Source organism: Lemur catta, chromosome 8 (genome assembly GCF_020740605.2).
Source record: "Lemur catta isolate mLemCat1 chromosome 8, mLemCat1.pri, whole genome shotgun sequence".
NCBI classification, from domain to species: domain Eukaryota; kingdom Metazoa; phylum Chordata; class Mammalia; order Primates; family Lemuridae; genus Lemur; species Lemur catta.
The window spans coordinates 57,955,527-57,978,309 of record NC_059135.1 but is presented as its reverse complement, the minus strand read 5'-3'; the positions used below and the strand labels follow the sequence as shown (position 1 = coordinate 57,978,309).

General features: G+C 36.6%; 1 protein-coding gene across 2 annotated transcripts in view; it reads left to right on the top strand.

The window, feature by feature from the left end:
- Window positions 1-1,954: 1,954 nt before the first annotated feature.
- Window positions 1,955-22,783, top strand: part of XIRP2 (xin actin binding repeat containing 2) — a 68,510-nt gene continuing 47,681 nt past the window's right edge. The window contains exon 1 of one of the 2 annotated variants that reach the window (XM_045558923.1): window positions 1,955-2,143. The gene's annotated coding sequence lies outside the window, so the exon portion shown is untranslated. The remainder of the gene's footprint in view (window positions 2,144-22,783) is intronic. The other variant, XM_045558924.1, reaches the window with a different exon arrangement.

Sequence of the window (22,783 nt, the reverse complement as noted above, 5' to 3'; positions counted from 1 at the left end):
AGGCAGAAACAGAAAGTTTGAAGAAAGTTTATCATGAGTGAAACACAAGGAACAAGTGAAGACATAAATCACTAAAATGGAAAGAAAAAGCAAGGGGTTTTAGAATAAGGAGAGAAGATGAAGAAGTTAGAAGTCAGATCTTTGAATAACAATATTTCAAAAGAGTAAGACCACCTTAAGCAGCATTAGCAACTATATGCAAATACAAGAATAAAGTTGACTACATTTACATTGTAGGATCCTTTTCCTCATAACTTAAATTGAACTATTGTGATTTTAGGGTTAGTGCCATTTCCTTTTGAACATAGCAAAGTAAAACAATAATGTATTAGGTAAGTATTATGTTAGAGTAAGAATGTCATAGCTATAATAATTATTTTTTTCTATGTTGTCTCATTTAATCTTCACAACAATTTAAAGTTGGCAAACTCAGTCCCATTTAGTCACAAATAAGAAAAGTGAAGCTTAGACAACTTATGAAACTTGTCCAGATTGCAGAGTATATTGGTGTCAAAGCTGTGTTGACATCCTGTGCTCTAAATCAGCATTATCCAATAGAACGTTCAGCAATGATGGAAACACTCTCTATCTGCACTAATACAGAGCCACTATCCACATGTGGAGACTGAGAACTTGAAATGTGGCTAATGCAACTGAGGAACTAATTTGTAATTTTACCTAATTTTAATCAATTAGAATTTAAATGGCAATATGCTACAATATTGCCACAATTCTGGACAGCACGACTAATAGCTACAATAGCTACAATTCTGGACAGCACAACTCTAAATAATTAGACTATACTGGCCCCTGGCCTGAAAACTCTGTGGAATATACAGGAACACAATTTTAGAATTTTTTTCTCAGAATTAATAAACTAGAATATCATTCTTGGACCGAATTTTGATAGAAACCAATATTGTATAAGGGAAAATGTTTATATGTATATAGATAGATCTTTATTAGTAAATGCAGCAAATAGCTTACTTCTAAGAAATTTGTATGAAATAAAGTATATACAGGTCAGATACATTCTTTAAGTCAAAGGCCAATTTCCTCTTTCTTCATTTGGATGCACACTTAACAACACACTAGGAAAATAATAGAAGAGAGGAAAGATAGAGGAAGGTCATTATTTTACATGTACTTAGAATGTATTAGATGCTGGCATTATGGAGCTAAATGGCAATCCTAGGTCAGTTCTCCTACTTTCTGCCAGGCCAGGTCGGCAGGGTGTGCTGAGTAAGTAGGGTGGCAGCAAAGGACATTTAATATGACTCTCAGGAGCATGCGAGGTGACTCCTTTTCCATGCCTGCTCTTGCTTATGCCAAATGATTTAAAGCTAATATTAATGGGCAGGAATGGTAGGGTAAGTGTGATCTTTACTCTCTCTAGAATGCCTTCCCACTCTTCTTCATTTTTTTTTTAACAGAGTGAACACTTCCTTTACTTATATAAGCACTAGAGTCATGTTTTGCTTTATATGTGAAGCCTGAAAAAGCAAACTAATGTTTTACATATCTAAGATCATTTTGTGAAATAAAAACAATGTTTCCCCTCCCTAGAACCCACGTTAATTATGCCATCAGAATAAATTGGAACTTATTCTAACTGCTTTATTTTCACATGCTTGACTCTTAAAAGATTGAAAGTATTAAAACAAATGCAAGTAATTCAAGGGATTTAATCCTCCTCCCTTTTCCTCATCTGTGCCGGTTATTTTGTAGGCTGTTCAAAAGTGCAGACAGACTTGGCTTGGTGGTCACAGTGGCAGAAGGGAGTTTGATTGACTGCACATGTGTTAGAGCCATGCATACATTCCCCGGGACCCTATGAGGCAGGGTGCCCTCAGAGTCACTCTTCTGAAAAGAGTGGTTGACTCAGGCCCCACCTATACAGAGTTCAGTTCCTAAAAATAGGTGCCAAGTTACATCCTTTAGACTCACAGCTAAAATAAATTCAGCCGTCCCATCTACTCGCTTCATAGACCCTTCAGTGGAGCCGGCCTCCACTCCACCAATTGCTTTCAGGGGACTGGGAAATTTGCTGTACACAAAACAAAGGAGGAAACTAATCTACGAAGAACTATAAAGACATATACTATCTCCACGAACTTGGTGTTAAATCCAAACATTGCAAAAGGTATGTATAATATAGTCATCGATACATGTCTGCTTCCAGGGTTATAAAATGCTCTTGCTGGTTACTTAATGTCAATGAGGACCATAGGTCAAATCGTAATCAGCATAAAAGAAAATATTCATTTGGATTTTGCTTTTATGGTAATATTTAGCATTGCTTTATATTATAACATTTAGGGCTTCATATATTAGTCTCTTTGCAAAATAGCATTTTTGTATTTAATATTGAAGTATTAATATAATAAACCAACTTCATAAATACATATGAGTTAAAATTCAACAACTTACAACTAAAAGGGAAAACTGGGAAAAAATTAGTTTGTCATTTATGAGCAGAAATTGAACGAATATATTAAAAAAAACATAAACTGTACTTCTTGGAATTTGATGAGGGAAAGGAAGAGTTTAAAATATTTCCAACTGTTGCAGCTTACAGTGAGAAATGTATAAAAATTATGCTTTTCCAGCCTTAGTTTGATTTTGTAGTTCTTGCTCCAGCCGTAGCTTCATCTCCTCTGGGAGTATTACTGGAGTGAGATTAAAGAATCAGGTTCTTACATGTTTTGCAGAATTAAGAAAAGCACTGCCAGTTGGATCTGCCAGCCCTAATTATAGTAACTACAACCTTAAACAGAGAGGACTGAGATTTTACTTTAAAGGTATCATGCCCTACATAGTGCTTCAAATGGATTTTTTCTGCCTTCGATTGCCTGTAAACACCTTAATTTGGTCCTCTTGTGCCTTAAGTATTAAGATGTTAGAGACTGAAGTGACTTGGGAGAGGCATTATAACAGAATGTCTTAAGATACCAACTAAAAGCAAGGACATTTTAAGATTACATAATACAGGGTATATATTTAGCCAGCTGGTGCTGAACCAAAAGATATTTTATTTTTTACCGGAGCTCTATTTGGTCACTGATGAGCTATGTGTAGTCTGAATTATTTTAAAATTTCAAGTGCAAGATGCCAAAGGACAAGTGAAATATTTACCTCGCCAACATTCGGAGCCATGAATTTTAATATGAAAGAGCACCTGTTTTGAGTTTTAGAAGATATTATGGAGTGGCAAAAATATTGGGTCAGAAATTAGAAAGTCCTGAATTTTATGCTGAAATATTTCTCTGCTCCTCTGCCTAATCTTTGAATATTTTTCCTTCTTGCTATCAACATGTAAACTAACAACTAGATCCATTCTTAAAAGTCAATCAGCATTTCAGATGTCTGCAATATCGCAAAGTGCCAGCTGTCTGGGAAAAATGCAGTCTGGAGTTTGGACTAAATGTTTATGCTTTCATCTGGTGTTGGGCATCTTTAAGACACGGCTTACCTCAACCACCTGAAAAAATAAAATTAGGCCTTCTTTAATGACGACAGAGGGCTTTATTTCAGAAAATGTTCATGTCAAAAATGTCAGCTCAGGCCCCATGTCTTTTGTGATTATAGAAGAGGAGAGTGTTGCCTTTCTGCAGGTTTACTTCTGATAAAAAGCTCAGAAAATTCATGGATGATGTACTGTTGTCTATAGTTTAAAGCTGTCCGCTATTCTATCACTTCCAGCCTCTCACCACATTTGAAAAACTTCTGCACATTAGTATTCTTTTTACTTACTTGGTAAAATAATACTTATGATGAAGTAATTTGCAGTTGGACTCTTTTGGTAACTTCAGTACTAGGAACTGATACTTTGTCTCTGTCTCCCAGTCTCTCTTCTCTCTTTCTCTCTCTCTCTCTCATACACACACACACACACACACACAACTTTGGGTATTAAAAGAGACCATTTTGCAAGGCCTGTGTGATAGCTGGGAGTCATGTCTAGATTGGGGAATTTATAGGGCAGGGCAGACACTTAATAAGTCCCTGACAGCATAATTCCAAAATTATTGATTGAATAATCTGTGGGGGATGAACTTAATTGACATTGCATTGTCATTTTTATTTGCTTCCCACTCCTTCTTTTGAAAGCATTCAAGATACACTTTGAAATTTAATTAAATTGTAATTTGTTTTTTCCTGCTTCTGAAGTGAACACTTGCTCATTCAAATCACAGGTCCATCCCTCACAGAGTGGTAACTTCAGCCTTTTCTGATTCATTAATGACTTTTTTAGAACACTGATTTATTCCATATATTCTTTATAAGACTGTGTGATATGTTTGTTGCTTTGTCAGTTTCCTGACACTACTTGTGACATCAAATGTGTTTTTTCCAACACCAACCAATTCTTCAATTCTCTAACACCAAACGGGGTGTCCTATGATTCAATTCAATTCTGACACTAACTCCAGGGCTTAGCAAAAATCCTACAGGTTAAGTCCCACAAAATTAACCCCCTCTTCAGATGGCAGCCCAAATGGGATGCCCAGACTACCAACATTTCTACCAATATTTCTGGTGATTAAGGTGTCGCCATGACACCTCCTCAGTTCAATAATTCACTGGAGTGGCCCATAGTACTCAGAAAAGTATTCTATTTACTATTACTGGTGTAGTGTAAAGGGTGCAATTCAGGAACAGACAAATGGAAGAGAGGCACAGGGCAAGGTATTGAGAGGTGCAGGGGAGGTGCACAGCCACCTTGCCTTAACGGAACATGCCACCCTTCCAGCACTTCCTATGTTCACCAGTCTGGAAGGTCACTAAATCCTGTCATTTAGAGTATTTATGAAGGTTTCATTATACAAGGCATGATTGACTAAATCACTGACCATTGCCTATTGAATTCAATCTCCAGCCCCTCTCCTATCCTCAGAGGTCGAAGGTGGGGCTGAAAGTTCTAACCTTCTAATCACTTGATTGATTTATCTGGCAACCAACCCCCATTCTGAAGCTACTCCCCCACCCACTACCACACCCCAAACTGTCCTGAGTCATGTCACTAGCATACAAAAGACACTGTCACTCGGGAGAACTCCAAGGATTTCTGTGTCAGAAACTGGGGACAAAGACCAAACTATTTATTTTTTTTTTATTATATCACATATGTTCATAATGTGGCTTTCTCCTTATTTGAAATGCCACCTATGAATTCCAGAGTAAAAATTGCATACTATGAGTTTTACTAATGATTGGAATCCACCCCTTGCAAATTTAACTAACCTATTTCTCCATTTGTACAATATAATCAGTAAGAGCACAAAGAATAATGGCAATTAGACAGTTAGGCAATGAAAAGAGCAAAGGTTTTGATTTCTTTAAAAATGTTAAAAATCGACAAATCCAATCCATTATTTGTATCAGTTTTGGTACATCAAGCAAAAATGTGGCCGTATTTAATGACTCTTAGGAATTTGTGGGCCTAAATAGTGGCATAAAAATAATCTGCCAGTGAGCAGTACAGTAGGGAATGCACATTTGTACTTTTTTAAATGTTCTCAGGATGAAAGGAATTTATTACATAGATAACACAAAGAACCTCAGTAACTATTTGGTTTAACTCCTTTAAATTGTAGATTAAGAAAACTGAGGCACGGTAACACTGCCTAGTAATTCACATAAGGCACAGAGAACTAGAAACCAACTCTCTTGATTTACATTTCTGTGCAACACGTCATTCTGCAAATCTTTGTGCCGTACACCATCAAGCCCACCCCACCCCACCCCCACCCCTTAGGATACAATTCCAGGTATATCTGTAAAGCCTTATTCTTCCAGCAGTAGCCTTTTGTTATTTTTCATTTTGCATTTCATGTTACTCTTAAATTAGGACAAATTGTGGAAAAGAAGACCTGATCCACATATTCTGCTGAAACTCAAAAGATGATGATTGATTTACGTTTTAATTTTACTAAACATTTAAATTTGTTCATCTTTGCTAGATAAGATTCTCACCAACCCCCCCAACTTGTCATTGGATACATTACTTTTTGCTGCTCTTTTTGGCAAGCCTTCAAGTTGATCTTTGTCTTTCATGTTTTTCTAGTTGTACACAGACTATATCCTTGTTGCTTAGTGAACTGAATGCTTTAGAAATGTCTGGTTGTTCAAAAGTAAATAATTGCCAAATTGCTCCTGGCATATATATGCCTTAAATATAATATTGAAAGAGTTTATTTTGGGAAGTTTCTGTGTTAGTCAAAGATCCAATGGCATCTTCCCCAAAAATCTGAATATATCAGCATGTATATTATTAAACGAATTAAGTTAGTAGTTACCAACATAGAAAAGCTAAAAAAAAAAAAAAGAGGAAAAAGGAAAAGACGCATGTATCACCACTGATTTGAAAAAGCACATTCTGGCATTATCATAAATGGTTTCAAAACATGCTTTCAGTGCTTTCCATGTAAAGTTTAATAAATATGAATTGAATATAAAATAATGTTTAAATAACAATGGTATTATACTATTTCATCTTTTAATTCATGGGAACTTAACTGCATTGAAATAAAATGTAGATAGACCTCACATTATAAAGTTACTGGGTTTTTGACACTTATGAACATTAAATTTTGAACATTTCCCCCATTTAATTGCATTATAACTTCACGGGTAATTTATTAATATCTCTGTTGCTTTTTTTGTTTTGTTTTTAGTAGGCTCTGTCATAATAAGTACTGAGCTTTAGATCATCTAACCAGTAAGCCATTTTGACAAAAAATTAGAAGTTTGTAAACAATTATAGCAATCAAGTGCTCCAGGAAAATAATGAAAAATCTTTTGTTGTAAAGTTAAGGATCACCCTTTGATTTGCCCTTTTTGTAAGTTGAAATTTTTGAATATGGACTCAAAGGTCACATTATCAAGTTGGAATATTCCAGGAAAGGGACAAGATATAGTTAATGTGTTCATGTTATTAAAGGTTTGTCAATTCCAGCTACAAGTTTTATTTAAAATTCACTGTCTCTGCTTCTGTTGCATCCAGAGCCATTTTCCTGGATACTTTTTAGGGTAGAAGTCAGCTACTAGGGTAAAGTCCAGCAGTAGTTTCCAATTGGAACACAGGAAATAGGACAAGGGACACGCAGAGGAAAAGCAACTGGTATCAATCAACACCTTGGTCACCTCCTTCCTTTCTCTGTACCATCTCAGGGAGCTCAGAGTGAGAACAGAACTTCATTAAATTCTTGACCTCTTTAGCAGAAAATATGCTAGTCATCTGAGTCCTGGAGGCCTCAAAAATATTTATTTTTAGGAATGGAACTGTACTAGTGCATGTCCACTTTCAGTCACTGACTCATTCTGGAACGGAAATAGCTTCAAGATTCATCCTCACTTTGTCATCCAGGGCTGGACAACAGCCACAACTTTTACTCTGCAAAATTTCAGAGACATGATATTTGGAAGTCATGTTTTTATTTAAGTTTTTATGCCCTTTTGTTTCTCAAAAGATCTAGTTTAGCTATTGAAGCTGTCAACTCAAAACTACTATTTTGAGTTCCTAATACTTTACCTTTTAAATAGAAGCAATAAGTAACCTCAGGCTTCAGTGTTCCCCTCTTTGGTTTACTTCACCATTTCAATTCACCTAGTCACAGCTTCTTGACTTTGTCATTATATTATTATCATTTCTTTCAATTATGCTCAATTATCTTCATATATATACACAGATACATATGTATATGAATGTGTATGTGCATATATATATTCTTTTCTGTAAAGCGTTGTGCTGTCTGTGCTTTTATATTGTTCTCCATTTCTTTCATACTCTCAAAGTCCATTTGGATGCTCAAAGAATGAGGCTAGTGCTCACATAACAACCAATAACCACAATAGCATCCATAATGACGCCTCTTTCTATTCTTTGTATAACCTTGAGTAGAGAACCTTACCCAGAATTTTGTAAATATAATTTTTGTATTAAGAAAGTTTCAAGCTAAATAGTAATAACAATAGTAAAAGTTTTCCATAGGATTATTCTTCTAGGGGTAGATATAGAAAAGGAGTTACAAGGGTTTATATATAAAATTCCATTATTGATACCATCTTTAAACTTTGATCCAACCTTGAAATTATAAAAATTTCCCAAATGATGTGCCATGTTCTCTCTCTCTCTCCCTTTCACCTTCCTTATTTTTCATTTCATTTCTATTAAAGGCCTCTGGAATATTTTCCTTAACCTCAGCATTATAATCATGCTTGAAATGTGTGAAGTGTCCTCAGTTTACTAGAATCACAAAAACATCATCTCCTAGAGCCAGAAGAGGCTCCAGATGAGCTCCACCTAACACTTTACTGGAAAGTCAGAAAATGCTGTCAGCTTAACACTAATTGTTTGAACACAGACATTGGAAACAGACTGCCTTGGTCTGAATTCTGTCTCTGACACCTACCTACTTGTTGGCCGTGGGCAAATTAACAACTCTGTGACTCATTTCTTCATCTGAAAATAGAGATACTAAGAGTAGCTATCTCATAAGGTTGTTTTGTAGATTAAATAAATATATTCATAAATTAACTAAAACAGTGCCAGGCATACAGTAAGTGCCATATAAACTTTTGTTATTAACATCACTATTATCATTATTAAAATATGAGACTAATATAACATAATAACCATTATTAAAAAATTTCAGGAAGCAAGACAGAAATATAAAGTACCAAGTTACCCTACATGCTGAACATTAAAAATAGCAACACACTGAAAACTTTATCGAGAGGCTGAGGCAGGAGGATCGCTTGAGCCCAGGAGTTTGAGGTTGCTGTGAGCTAGGCTGACTCCATGGCACTCACTCTAGCCCAGGCAACAGAGTGAGACTCTGTCTCAAAAAAATAAATAAATAAATAAATAGAAACTGCTTAAGAGAGAAAGTTGTCCACCTGATTTAACAGGTTGTTCTCTTGTTAAAGGTGCCCTTCCCTTTCACAGATCCACTCTACAGCTGAAATTAGATTCTGTCCTCTCTGGTGTCCTAAAAAGGCATTGAGTGCCCCTTTCTATTATAGTCATTCCGACATTTGAAACAGATAAACTTTCTGTTATCCTTGGAGATGTCAACATCACATGACTTCAAAAGAACAGATTTTTCAACCACCTCCACCCTAACTATCCCAGTCTCTTTTGTGATGTAGCAGCTCACCACACTGTGGACAAAGACACCACTTTGACCTAGCTCTTAGACTCTTGAAATATTCTCTCTGAGCAGAGTTTTCTTTCTTAATATGTCTTCCATTCTTCCTTTTCAACTGAAACTGATCTTGACCTTCAGCACATTCTCCACGTTCTCAGCATGTCCCACTCAGCAGCCCCTTCTGCCCTACTGGCTTCAACTCTCAGTGTCCTGTAGCCACTTGTAGTGTCTGAGAAAGGATAGAAGAAGAGCTCTCAGCCAGGAGGAAAGCACTGGAAGGTGGATCTGTGGGGACCAGACTGTTTATCAGAGAGTCTCAAAGTAGAGAAGGCAATGAAGAAACAGTTGAACAGAAATAAAAAAATAATATAAGTCTGTGGAAGGGTGCAATGCATCAGGTTCAAGGGATGAAATTAAGCCATAAACAGAAAATCAAATCACAAGATCAGAAGTAAGGAGCTCTAGGAGCAAGATAGGATGGACCCTGTGAGACTAGGGCATGCATTTCAGCACAAAGGCCAAGAATGATTTGGGTGTGTTGAAAGCTTCTGACTCTGGGCTTTCAGGGGCAGGTTTGAGAACTTAGAGGAGCTGACGTAGACCTAATGCCCACTCGTCCTGGCCCTGCTCTCAGTTTGAGCAGCAAGCCCTTCCATGGCCCCCGGTTCATGTGTTCCCACATTGTGGGCTAAATCCACTTTGCTGAAAGCCAATTCAACATTTTTCCATAATCTGCTATTCTGCTCCAATTTCCAGGCTGCCATGTGTGTGTATGTGTATGTGTTTGCATGTGTGTGGGTGTGTGAGAGAGAGATAAAGGTTGGTGGATTTGTACATATGCTAATACTCATCATTTTATTCACTTTTAACTGACTCCTTATTACTCCTTATCATTAGAGTCATCATTAATTCCTGATAATCCCAGATGCTCTCTATTCTGATACGCAACTGAAAAATTTGAGGATGGAATAAGTTTGTGGGTAGCATTTTTTTAAAGCCAGGTTGAATTTTAAAGGTTTTGGCAACATAAGATTAGCAATTAAACAGTTAACTAGAGATGTACCTTGGGTGTAGTATGGATGAATCTGAGAGCTGGGTGGAGTGTCTGTGGGAAGACGAAAAAGGAAGACTGGGATGAAATCCTGAAAACTATACATGGTTGGATGTCAGGATCTGTGTATGTGTGTGTGTGTGTGTGTGTGTGTGTGTGTGTGTTTGTATGTGTGTGTGTTTTTCAGGAGATTGATCACAATAGAGGAGTGTTATTTCTGTGTCCAGTCCAAGCCACTCACCAATTCCATGCTCAGGTTTGAGATTTTGTAAAAGATGATGCAAAGAGTAATGGAAGACATCAGCATTTTCAATTCCTCCTTCTATGTTTTTTTGCAATGATAACCAAGTGTCAGGCTTGGTGAGGTTTATCCTGAGTCCCTGTACTGCTGGTGAATGGGACCTAGGGCTCAGTGCCACATCTGCTTTGCTTAGCAGGCTTCCAACTCAAGAGTGTACTGGGACACCCTGAACCTGCTGAGGTCTTCTTCCTAGATCCCGCAAAGCAAGGCAGATATTCCTCCTGATTAATCCGTCCTCCAAAGAAAAAGAGTGTGTGTGTGTGTGTGTGTGTGTGTGTGTGTGTGTGTGTGTGTGTGTGTATGTGTGTGTGAGGGTGTTTGCACATTCTGTCTGTACTTGGCTCACTGGGCTGGGAAGGCTAGTTATTCTCTTCTGGAGTAAAATATGATGGAGACATAAATGTATCTGGAAATTTTTAGCTAAGTGTTTTTCTAATTGCTTTCTGCATCTATGTAATAACTGGAGAAATTCTGGCAGAAATTAAATTTGGAAGGAAGCCCAAATTTGACTGGTTTCACTTTCCAAGCAAACATTTTGCACAGTTCTAATTTTTACCTGCTTATGTGGTGCCCTGCTGAGCATTTTGGGTGAAGAACTGAATCTCGTGGGAGACTTACAGGTTCACAGGCAAGGTGTTTATTTTTGCTCTTTCCTGGAAGCTCTAATCCCAACTTTCACATAACTTCTCAGTGTTGCTTAATAACTGCTGTTGCAGAATTTAAAACTTGTTTTCTACTCTTCAAAAAAAAAAGTAGAAGAGAGACGGTAACCAACTCCATCAACAGAAACCATGAAAAGATGTGCATTGAATTTTGCAGTATTATTTCAAGACAAATTCATTCAATAAATGCTTAATGGGGCACCCACTGTTTATGTCATTATGTTAAATGTTAAATACTTGTGAAGCTGGCTGTTTTAATCTCAACCATCAGCTTGTGTCTTGGAGATCTAGAAATTTTAGTTCCAAGTAATAATAAAAATTTAATAACCAGTTTTGCAAAAATGGTAGGGAAGGCTATGCCACCCACTATGAGGGAAAGCACGAGCATATCATCCTTGGAAGTGCTTTATATTTTCCCCAGGCCCACAGGTAAGGAGGCCGTAAGGAGCATTTCTGGCCACTGTGTAGTGGTCTACCTTCCGTATTCACAATGTGTTTGTTGACAGTTTGTAAAATGGTGAAAGTAGGAGAGTCTTTGACTGAAATCATGATAGATACAGTTATGCAGAGTATTGGAAGATTTAGAGACAGAAACTGATGCTGAGTGGCTGGCAAGTGGTTAATAACCTATAATTATATTTAGGTGTCTGAAATTTTAAAAATAGCTTTTAAAGCAAATAAATGCTTAACTTTTCAGCTTGAGTTTCTTTTCAGGTGAGTTGTCTTAACGCCATGGGAGATCCCACTAAGTTGAAATGACCTGTCCATCTGCCCAAGATTTTGTTGCCTAAAAGGAATAAAGTTTAGGAAAGTAATTCAAACTCCTTTAAAGCTGCAAAAGCCTAGTTTCATAAGGAATTTTACAAGGAAGCCCAATGTATAATGATTTTTAAATTTCTTTTTATATTCATCACCCCTAACTTCTATTGCACTTGAATTTAAATACCATCGGTTGAGGAAAACTTGTTTGCAAGTATAGATTCTTTGTTGTTCACAGATGTTATTGTCATAGAGTACATGGAAAAGAGCAGGCTCCAATCTGAATAACATTTAACAGCTGATTTTTATACTTTGCCCTTTAAAAACAGATGTAAAATAAGCATTATAAACTGAGTTCCCCCACTTATGGTGCACTTAAGTGTTTAGGTTTTGAATCTGAGGGAAAAGGAACAAAGGCCAGTGCCAAATTTTTAAAGATAAATAACTGTGAATAAATTAAGAGATGATGATACTGACTAACTATGCGCTCCATGTGCATCATAAGCAGTGAAGACTATTAAATTACTTCCACTCTTTGGACTGTCCCTAGCACTAGCATATCATTAGGAATATGACATCATCTCTTTCTTTTGAAATTACATGCTTCGTTTATATGCAAAGGATATTTGGGTCATGTTATTGGTTACAAGGGAAAGTAACCCAGAAAGTTAAAACAACTATGATTAATATGCTAAAGTTCCTAATGGATAAAGTAGAAAGTGTGCAAGAACAGATGGGCAATGTAAGCAGAGAGATGAAAATTCTGACAGAGAACCCAAAAGGAATGCTAGAGATTAAAAGCACTATAACAAAAATGAGGAATGCCTTTGATGGGCTTATTGAAAGACTGGACACAGCTAAGGAAAGTATCCCTCAGTTGAGGATATCTCAATAGAAAGCAGCCAAATTCATTGATTCAGAGTTTTGATACAATAAAACTAGTATAGCTTTAATTTATAAACATCCCTGTTCTAAATTAAAAAAAAAAAAACTTGTTTAAAATGTGTATAGGATTATCTAGTGTCCCCTACAATTATGGGGGAAGAGTAATCAGAAAGAAGTTGTGACAGTACAAATATTTGAACAAGATGCCAGTTATCTCTTAATTTAGAGCACATGAGAAGAACCTCAAGCCTGGTTAAAAAAAAAAAAAAGGTATTCTACATGGTGTCTTAACATTTCTCTGTAACATTCGCAGTTTTATCTTCCTACCCAAGATTAAGTGATTAAAGATCACATTGTCTTGAAACTCTTAAAGGCTTTATGTAGAATTTTTCGAAGTACATCGCTGCTCTGAAAGAGTGAATTTACTTCCAGAAGAGTAGGTTTTTCAACAAGCAATGTTGCATTATTTAAGCATTTTCACTTTTCTCCCTGATTGCTTAGCTTTCCAAATAATGCTCAGTAAAGAAAGCATGTGGAATTAATGAGGTTTTCTTGCTTTGATCAATTCTATCAGTCATTAAAGTTCAAAAGTAAAAAAACATCAAAGTATGCTGCTGTTTGTGGACTTAGGCATAGAAAGCATTTTAAACAAAGACTTACTTAAGATCATTGAAAAGAGTTTCTGTAAATTCAGGGACTGATTTCTCTAAGACAAAAGTTGGATTGAATTAAATACATTTTATTATTTAAAGAAAAAGTGTGATTAGTAGAATAAAAGCTGCCACACCATCTATTTCCAAGCTGGTGAGAGTTAGAATTTGATGATTTGGGCTTTCTTTTAATATCATTTTTCAAAATAAATTTCAGATGCTGACCTTAACAGAGAGGTGGAAGTTAGCAGGAGGGTGAAAAATCAGGAAATTCCTAAAAACAGATCCAAAAGTCTCTGGGTCCTCCAGAATGCTTTTAGCACAAAAATTATTTAGTCCATAAATAATTAACTTTTCTACCTGTCTACACTGAAACAACTTAAAGATGGGCATGCCAGGAAGATGTGTTTCAAAGCTGCAAATTATTAGAGATTCATCTGATAACATTACTGCTGCTAGTTTCTTGTTCTGTTGAATGCCAACAGCATAATTTGAGCTAAACAAAACAGTTCACTACACATAAACTAGCTTCATATGGAATTTTTCAAAGCCTACCAGAGACAAATGTTGATCATTTTAGGAAAAGACAGATTTTATTTAAGCTAGTATGCATGAGTCATTCAGCTACCAATGAACTGCTTCGACCCTAGAATGAAATCACTTTCTGTGTTTTCTGGAGCCCCTGATGATGGTTTTAGGGGTACTGGTGGATGTTTTAACCAGTGTTGCGGAGACATGCACATTTGCTGTGACTCAGACTGAGCTTAATCGCTGTCTCTCCAGGGCTGAGGGGTTGAGCTGCTTGCTTACTGTTTCTCAAGTTTGCATTTCTAGCCTAGAAAACTGGAAAGAAGATGAAATTCTCCTCACAAGGGCACTGGCACCACTAACTTAGCCACACATAAAGGAGGATTTGGAGAGCTGAGAATCACAGGGTTTGGGAAAAGGAAAAGCAGAAATGAAGTGATAGGAATGAAAAGGGAATACATTAGGAAATAAAGGGTGAGGAAAAGAAGTTACATCAAAGAGGCAGCAACTCAGTAAGAGATAAAATAATGTAGAATGTGAAATTTTGAGATTTTCTAGAACAGAGCCTTTAGGAAGAATGAGATGGAAATTAATTTAAGAGAAGGAACACTCAAATAGAAAGAATGTCTATATTCAAACAAAACAAATATAACAATACCTTTTTGTTTATGGGTTTTCTTCACAATATAAAGTTTTGCAACATGTTTGTACTTAGTAGAGCAACAGTAGAAGGAATCGTAGATGAGGGACACAGGTTCCCTTGCTATACCTTTAGGTAGCCTCAAGGGCAGCAGGAACTTACAGAGTGGCCTCGCCATCATCACCTGGGCTGGTCCACGCCAGGGGTCGCTGTGCCAGGCCCACTGCTCAGAGGCCTCATAGGAAATTTCGAAAGTGAGTAATTTTGCATGATGATTGTGTGATTTTTAGCTAAAATACATAAAACAGCGAACAACAGTAGGAACCATTTGAGGAGGTAGGTTGAAAAGAAAGCAGACCTCTCCCCAAAGTGTGATATACCAGGATGGTTTTCATAAACTTTACATTTCCAGAGGACTGTCATGTTGGTAACTGGTGAAAACTTGGTGGTTCATTACCCAGTGCCAAAAACCCAGATCAATCAACACTCCGAGTATCATAGACACTGACTTAGTAATTTTTCCTCTTTCATATTCTTTTCTCTGTCACTATGAACATATGAGTAGGACTGTGCCACCTGCCTTGTCACAATCCCCTCTAGTAATTATCTGTTCTTTCATGACGTGTTGTGTTCTCCTTGTTTCAGGCAACATGGTGGACACCTGCCTTAAAAGGGGAACTAGATATCCTGGGAGAAGGCTTTAGGTTCAGATGGGCCAGTCAAGTCCCCTCTAAGCTACTTACTAGTTTTGAGATTTGGGAAAATGTCATCACTTTTCACACTCTCCATCTATGAACTCTTATTGGATAGTAAGACCTGGGGTATATAATGACAGCTAGGGTAGTTGGAAGCTAGTGAGCATTTATTATTTACTATGTGCAAACCTCTATACTTTTATAAGATCTCATTCAGTCTTTATAGGCATCCATTTAGGTGTGTTCTCTTATCATTCTCATTAAACAGGTAAGAGAGGTTAAGCAAGGTGCTTAAAGTCAAATAGTAAGTGTCAGAGACAGAACAGAGATTAGGCTGTTCGTGTCCAGAGCTGGTGGTTAGACCCCTCGTGGGTCTGCCTCCTCAAGCAGAAAGTGCCCAGGACAGAGGTCGATGGAAAACAGGTTTACAAACCTGTCCTGGAGGAACTTGCATCCTGGTGGAACATGAGGGAAGTGGGGAGAACAGAGGGACACACAGATACAGTAAAGAGTGATAATGTAATACAAATAGAAGTCTAATTTCAAAATGTTGGGGGAGCCAGCAGAGGAAGCCACTCTCTGCCTGGGTTCATGGGGAAAATCAAGAGAAATGGAGCCACTATGCAACTACATGTAAGTGACATTTTTACCCCTTCAAGTCTGATTGCACTTTATCCATTTTAATCTATTTTCATCTCTCCACAAATAAATGTGGTTGGGGGTGGTATGTGAAGCGTGTGCCCCCAAGTCCCTCAAGATGCCCTGCATAAGCAGGGCCCCACTCGAAGTGTCTGCAGACAAGCCAGATCCCGCAGCAGGGCCAGCCATCTGGGAACGTGTGTCTTCCAGAAGTCAGCATTGAAATGATTCAACCTGTTGTATTTCTCTTTTTAGAGATAAGGTCAGAACAACCCGTATTTTCTGAAGACGCCTCTGGTGTTTTTCTTTTTTCCTCTCTTTTCAAGGGGTATATGAACAAATATAATGGTGAATAATTTGTCCCCAGCCCTGACTACTGTGCCAGGCCAACAGCAGATTGGAAGCAGATGTTTACTGAATGTATGACTAAAGCCCTAAGAGGAAAGTGTACTAGACACCCTCAAGGTATACCTGGGATGCATATTTAAACAAGGGGACGCTGGATGAAAGCATGACACCACCTCCCATGCCCCAGCAGATCACTGGGAAGAAAGACTAGAGGCCCTGCTTTGTGTTTTCCTTCCATTACAGTTAAGTTCACTCCTTTCCCTGTTCACTTGGGTCTATACCTAACCCTTCTCAAACTTGATCTCTATAATGAACAAAGCAATATAGCTAAAGAATGGGATTTCTAATTCTAAACTCAAGCTTATAAGAATGAAAAAGCAGCCACTTATAGCTGTGGAAATTCAGCTTATTGGTTTCCCTTTGATTTATCCCTGGAGTACACTGAAATCAATGTCTAAAAAGTATTTTTGTGCAGATATTCAGGAAGCAGAAAGGACGATTCATACCCTTAATTAAAAATTTACCTTGAAATAAAAACGTTAAATTTTAATGAAAATATATTTACATAAGAGATTGTATAAAGTTGAAAACCTTGTATACAGAAATACTTGAACTCAATTTCAGGATCAGCCACTTACTATATGATATTATTTTTGGAGCATTACTTCCTCATCAGTAAAATGGGACTAAACCACCCATCAGATATGGTTGTTATGAGAATTAACGGGGTAATACATGTGAAATGATTAATATGCAATAGGTATTCATTAACTGATAACTATCATTATTACAATGTAACATAAGTCTGATTGTGCTAGGGAAATGTCCAACAAGAGACTTATGCTGTAAAAATATGCATCATCTACAGGCTTTTAATGGTTCTAATTTATTTGACCATTTCATTGAAATTTAATTCATTTTATTCAATTATTGATTTTTTTTAACTGGCCAATTCTCTAAGCTAAGCAATTAATTAAAAAATGTTTAATAGCAAGTATGATTAGATTTTCAAATATGCCCAAACTAGCAATATTTTTAGATTAATGATTATCTAATTTCTGATTAAATTCTGTTCATTCATAACTGCTGTAGTATCAAAAGTACTTCCTGTGAGGTGATGGGTGCAGAAAACAGAGGAACAAGAAGTGACTATAATTAGAAATGGCAGTCCTGTTACTCAAAAGAGATTAGAATCTAAATGGACATTTAAACTGGGTTTTACCCATAGGTAGGCAGACATTTCTTCTTTGGGGCATGAAAGGTAACTTCAAAGATGGCTCCATCATACAGTGATTTGTATATATACATTTGTGCAATTGGGGGGAGCTGGAACTGAAACATACTTTAAAAAGTATCTGGTATATAGCAATTTCTGACCTGGACAGATAGGTGTACTTGTCATGAATGCTTATTAGTTTCTCATTGCTGCTGTAAAAAATTACCACAAATACAATGGATTACAAAAGCACTAATCTATTATACTATAGTTCTGGAGATCCAAAGTCCAAAACAGGTTTCACTGGGAGGAAATTAAGGTGTTAACTGGGCCAAGCCTCCTCAAGAAGGTCTAGTGGAGAATCTGTTTCATTGCCTTTTCCAGCTTCCATAAACTGGAATTCCTTCATTCATAGAATTTACGTCCACCTTCAAAGCCAGCAGTGCACAATCTGCAAATAACCCTCTCTCTCTCCCTCTCTCTCTCTCTGTCTCCCTTCTTTCTTTCTCTTTCTTTCTTTCCTGTTTCTGTCATTGTTTTTCCTTTCTGACTCTAACTCTCCTGCCTGCCTCTTTCACTTAAGAGGACCCTTGTAAGTACCTTGAACCTACCTGGATAATCTAGGTTAATCTTCCATCTCAAGCTCCTTAACTTTATAAATCTGAAAAATCCCTTTTTCCATGTAAGGTAATATATTCACAGGTTCTGGGAATCAGAATATGAACATCTTTGAGAGACCAGTATTTTGCCTACCTCAATGCTGAATCTTGTCTTCTTCGTCTAACAGGCAACTGGATTTAAAGGATTCTTTCAGTATCTGATGTACTAGGAGAATACCAGTTTTCAGAAAGAGTTAGTCAAAAAGCAAGAACTAACCCTTTGTATTATCATGACAGATCTGCTTTTGTTTTTTTTATTTAAATTTATTTATGCTTTTGTTAATGTATAAAGCATGGTAATCAGATGAATGGATTGATCTGGGGACAATTACACGAGTACATGCAATAACACAATGCGTTTTGGGTAAATAAGATCATAGGGAGGTTAGTTTCAGAAGCAGAAATGGAGTCACTGTGTTCATATGCTGGAAGGATGCCACAGATGGTTTTTGTGCTGTCATGACATATACTTCCATTAATTTTATTCCTCTGCCCTTCCTCTTCATGTATTTTTAAGAACTGTGAATTAATGCAGGACTGTGCTGTACACTTGCTCTTTCATTTTATTCTCTATCTATTTCTTGGTTTTATAATATTCAAATGAGGCTAAGAATACATAAAACTCAAATTGATTACAAATTTGACTTGGCAGCAGCATTCTGAATGTTTAAAAGAGATGAATTTTATTATTAGCTGAGGGATTTGCAAATATTAAGAATTATAGAAAAATTTATTCACGCTAATGGCTCTGAGCCTATGATATATGTATCAGTATGATATCCTGCACACATCCAAGCTGGGTTATAGATCATATATTTAGCTTTGATAGAATTTAGTTCATCACTTTCCCAATTTAGTTCTAAATCAATCTTCTGAGAATGAAGCAGTTGACTTCTTTATAATCCATCCAGAATAAAATAGCAAGCCTATCGATGTGTCACCTGAAGTGTGCTTGCCTTCTTGAAGATGGTATCTGTGATTGCTTCAGTTTTGCAGGCATCCTTGTGACTCGCCAGCACAGTCTGCCTGGGTCTTTTTGTTTGTTTCATTACACATATAAATCATATATGGTGAAGTCTGGGCTTTTAGTGTACCCATCAACCAAATAGTACATATTGTACCCAATAGGAAACTTTTCATCCCTCCCTCCTCTCTCACCTTCCCCCCTTTTGAGTCTTAAATGTCCATTATGCTACTCTGTGTGGCCATGCATAGCCATAGGATGGCTCCCACCCGAGTGAGAACATGCAATATTTTTTTTTTTCTGTTCCTGATTTGCTTCACTTAGGATAATGGCCTGAAGTTGCATTCAAATTACTGCAGAAAGCATTATTTCATTCTTTTTAATGGCTAAGTAGGATTACATAATATATATCTACCCCACATTTTCTTTATCCACTCATCAGTTGATGGGCACTTAGGTTGATTCCATATCATTGTGATTATGAATTGTACTACAATCAACATACAAGTGAAGGTATCTTTTTGATTAATTATTACCTTTCCTTTGGGTAGATACCCAGTAATAGGATTACTGAATCAAATGGTAGGTCTACGTTGAGTTCTTTGAGAAATCACCCACTGATTTCCATCGAGATTGTACTAATTTACCTTGCCACTAACAGTATAAAAGTGTACTCTTTTAACCATATCCATATCAACATCTATTGCTTTTTGACTTTTTAATAATGACCATTCTAACCAGAGTAAGATGGTATCTCATGGTTTTAATTTGCATTTCCCTGACAATTAATGATATTGCACATTTTTTCATATGCTTATTGGTCATTTGCATATCTTCTTTTGAAAATGCCTGCTCTTGTCATTTGCCCATTTTTTAATGGGGTTGTTTTTTTCTTGTTGAGTTGTTTGAATTCCTCCTCATAGATTCTGGATATTAGTCCTTTGTCACACACATAGTTTGTAAATATTGTCTCCCATACTGTCGGATGTCTATTTACTGTGTTGATTATTTCTTTGGCTATGAAGAAGATTTTTAGTTTAATTAAGTTCCATTTGTTTATTTTTATCTTTGTTTCATTTGCTTTTGAGGTCTTAGTCATAAATTCTTTGCCTAGGCCAATGCCCAGAGAGTTTTTCCCAGTTTTTCTCTAGAATTTTTATGGTTTCAGATCTTACACATAAATCTTTAATCCATCTTGAGTTAATTTTTGTGTATAGTGAGAGATAGGGATCCAGTTTCATTCCTCTAGATATGGCTATTCTATATTCCCAGCACAATTTATTGAATAAAGTGTCCTTTCCCCAGTGAATGTTCTTTTTTGCTATGCTGAAGATCAGTAGAGTTGGTTATAGGTATATGGCCTTATTTCTGGGTTCTCTGTTCTTTTCCATTGACCTATCTGTCTATTTTTATACCTGTACCATGCTGTTTTGGTTACTATAGCCTTGTAGAGACATCCACATGCTTTGAAATATGGTATTATGAGGTTAGCCACCTCATGTTCCCTTCTTCTTCCTCCTCACGTATCCCTGAAGAAGGGGCTGTCTTATTAACCCTAAAAATTTACATCAGGTGTTATCAACACCAAGATAGAAGCAGAGAGGTGCACTGCATTATTGTAGACTGGGCAGGAAGCATCATCTTGTTTTTCAGATGGAGAAATTGATAGTCATTGACTTAGAAGGTTAAGAAACAATATGGCTGTTGGCTCAAAATAATTTTTCTACTCCATGACCCTACTTGGGTATGCAGTTACTGATGAGGCAAAAAACAGGGAGAGAGAGAGAGAAGAAATCTAACGTCTTTTCTGTGACTAGCCTAAAAGGCCATGAGGCAATGTAATCCAAATCTCTTAATACTCAGGCCACTGATTTCTTGACCAATAATTTTGGGCATTTTTTTCATGAAAAATGATAAAAATCAAATATTTGAAAAGTAAACATTATCTGTAAATGTTAGCAAAAATAGTCTGACTTTCCATAAGATTAATAAAAGCATGACATCTTTTATGGATAATACACAAATGAAATTTATATTTTAATGTGGAAAAACTTCAGGGCATCATGTTCAATAAAATCTATATGGTGTTCATTCACAACCAAGTAAGAACAGTACAGCTGAATATAAACTGAATTCATCCATGTAGATAGATAATCCACAGGGGAAAATGAAGATATCTTTTCTTCAGCATGTGAAAGACTTTCAGTGATTTGTGGAAATCTATTTTTATCAGAATCAACTGGAGGTGTAGATTTTTATATGGATATGGGTTTTGGATGACAGGTGAATTTCAAAGATAATTGACATTTGTTGTGAACACATCAGTATTGTACAATCACAGTGTTCATAGAATGCAATGTCTTATTCCTTCATATTTTGTATCTTTTTGATAATATGTTAAATAAAATATTTTTGCAATTTTAATGAAAACACATGAAAATGTTTACCTGAATAAGAAGTCTCTAGGCAAACCAAATACTCAGGGAGAAAGTCAAAATGCAAATGCTTTTTTTATGTTTTCTGGGCCACAGAAGTTGCTCTCCATTCCTGTTGTGTACATAAACCTTGAAGACAATAATAGAAAAAGCAAACAATTCAGTAAGATGGTTCGATGTCAGGGCTGAAAGTGGAGGGAGGTGGGAGGAAGAACACGGAAGGGGTGGGAAATGGCTTGGCTGTCTGTTACCTGAGGTTGTTTGGGCCTTGGTTCACAGTGATAAATCAAACCCACCTGAATAATAAGGTACTCTTTGAAACTACCACCCCTAAGAGTGAAAGGCAAGGGGTGCATGAATGAGCAATGAATATACTTCAACACACACACACACACACACACACACACACACCTATACCATGCATTGATTGGTCCCAGAAAGAGTCTTTGAAATGATTTTGGAATCAAAATCACCGACAAATGAATAGTAAACCATCAAGAAAACTGATAACATAGCAAAGACCACTAGATTGAAAAAGAAAAACTAGTTTTGAGACAAGCTCTGGCATATATAAGCTAAATAACCATGGAGAATCACATAACCATGGAAAGTCCTTATGTTCCTTGCACATAAAAAATATTTAGACATATGTTTTCTTATATCTAAAAGGAGTTGGTTAGAGTGGATTAGACCAGATGATCTCTAAAATCTTTCTATTTCTAGCAACTGTTATTCTGTGATCATGTAATCAGTCTTTCACTCTGTCTCCAGTTATGCGATTTCTACTACCCTGCATTATTGCCAGGTAGATGGCTTAAATAGGAAAATATAGGATCCTTGAAATGGGTGACTGACAAAGCTGTTTCTAATGATATTACTATTTTTTTCTTATGTAATGCATGCCTCTATGAATAAAGAAAAATCCAGTCTATAATTCTCATAGCATATTTTAGCTAGACGTATCTTCTTGAGGGTGAGGGTGTGAGGAGAGAAGCAAGGAGCAATTCTTACTTAGATTTGGTAAAGATTTAGTCAAACAATATTCAAAGATGCCACTTATTATTTGTGTGATCCTGGGAGAGTTTTCTAACTGCCATGAATCTTTGTTTTCTTACATATAAATTTTAGAAAATAATAGCAACTACCTCACAAGGTTGTTAGAGAAGTCAATGAGATAAAGCTCTTACAGCATTTAGCAT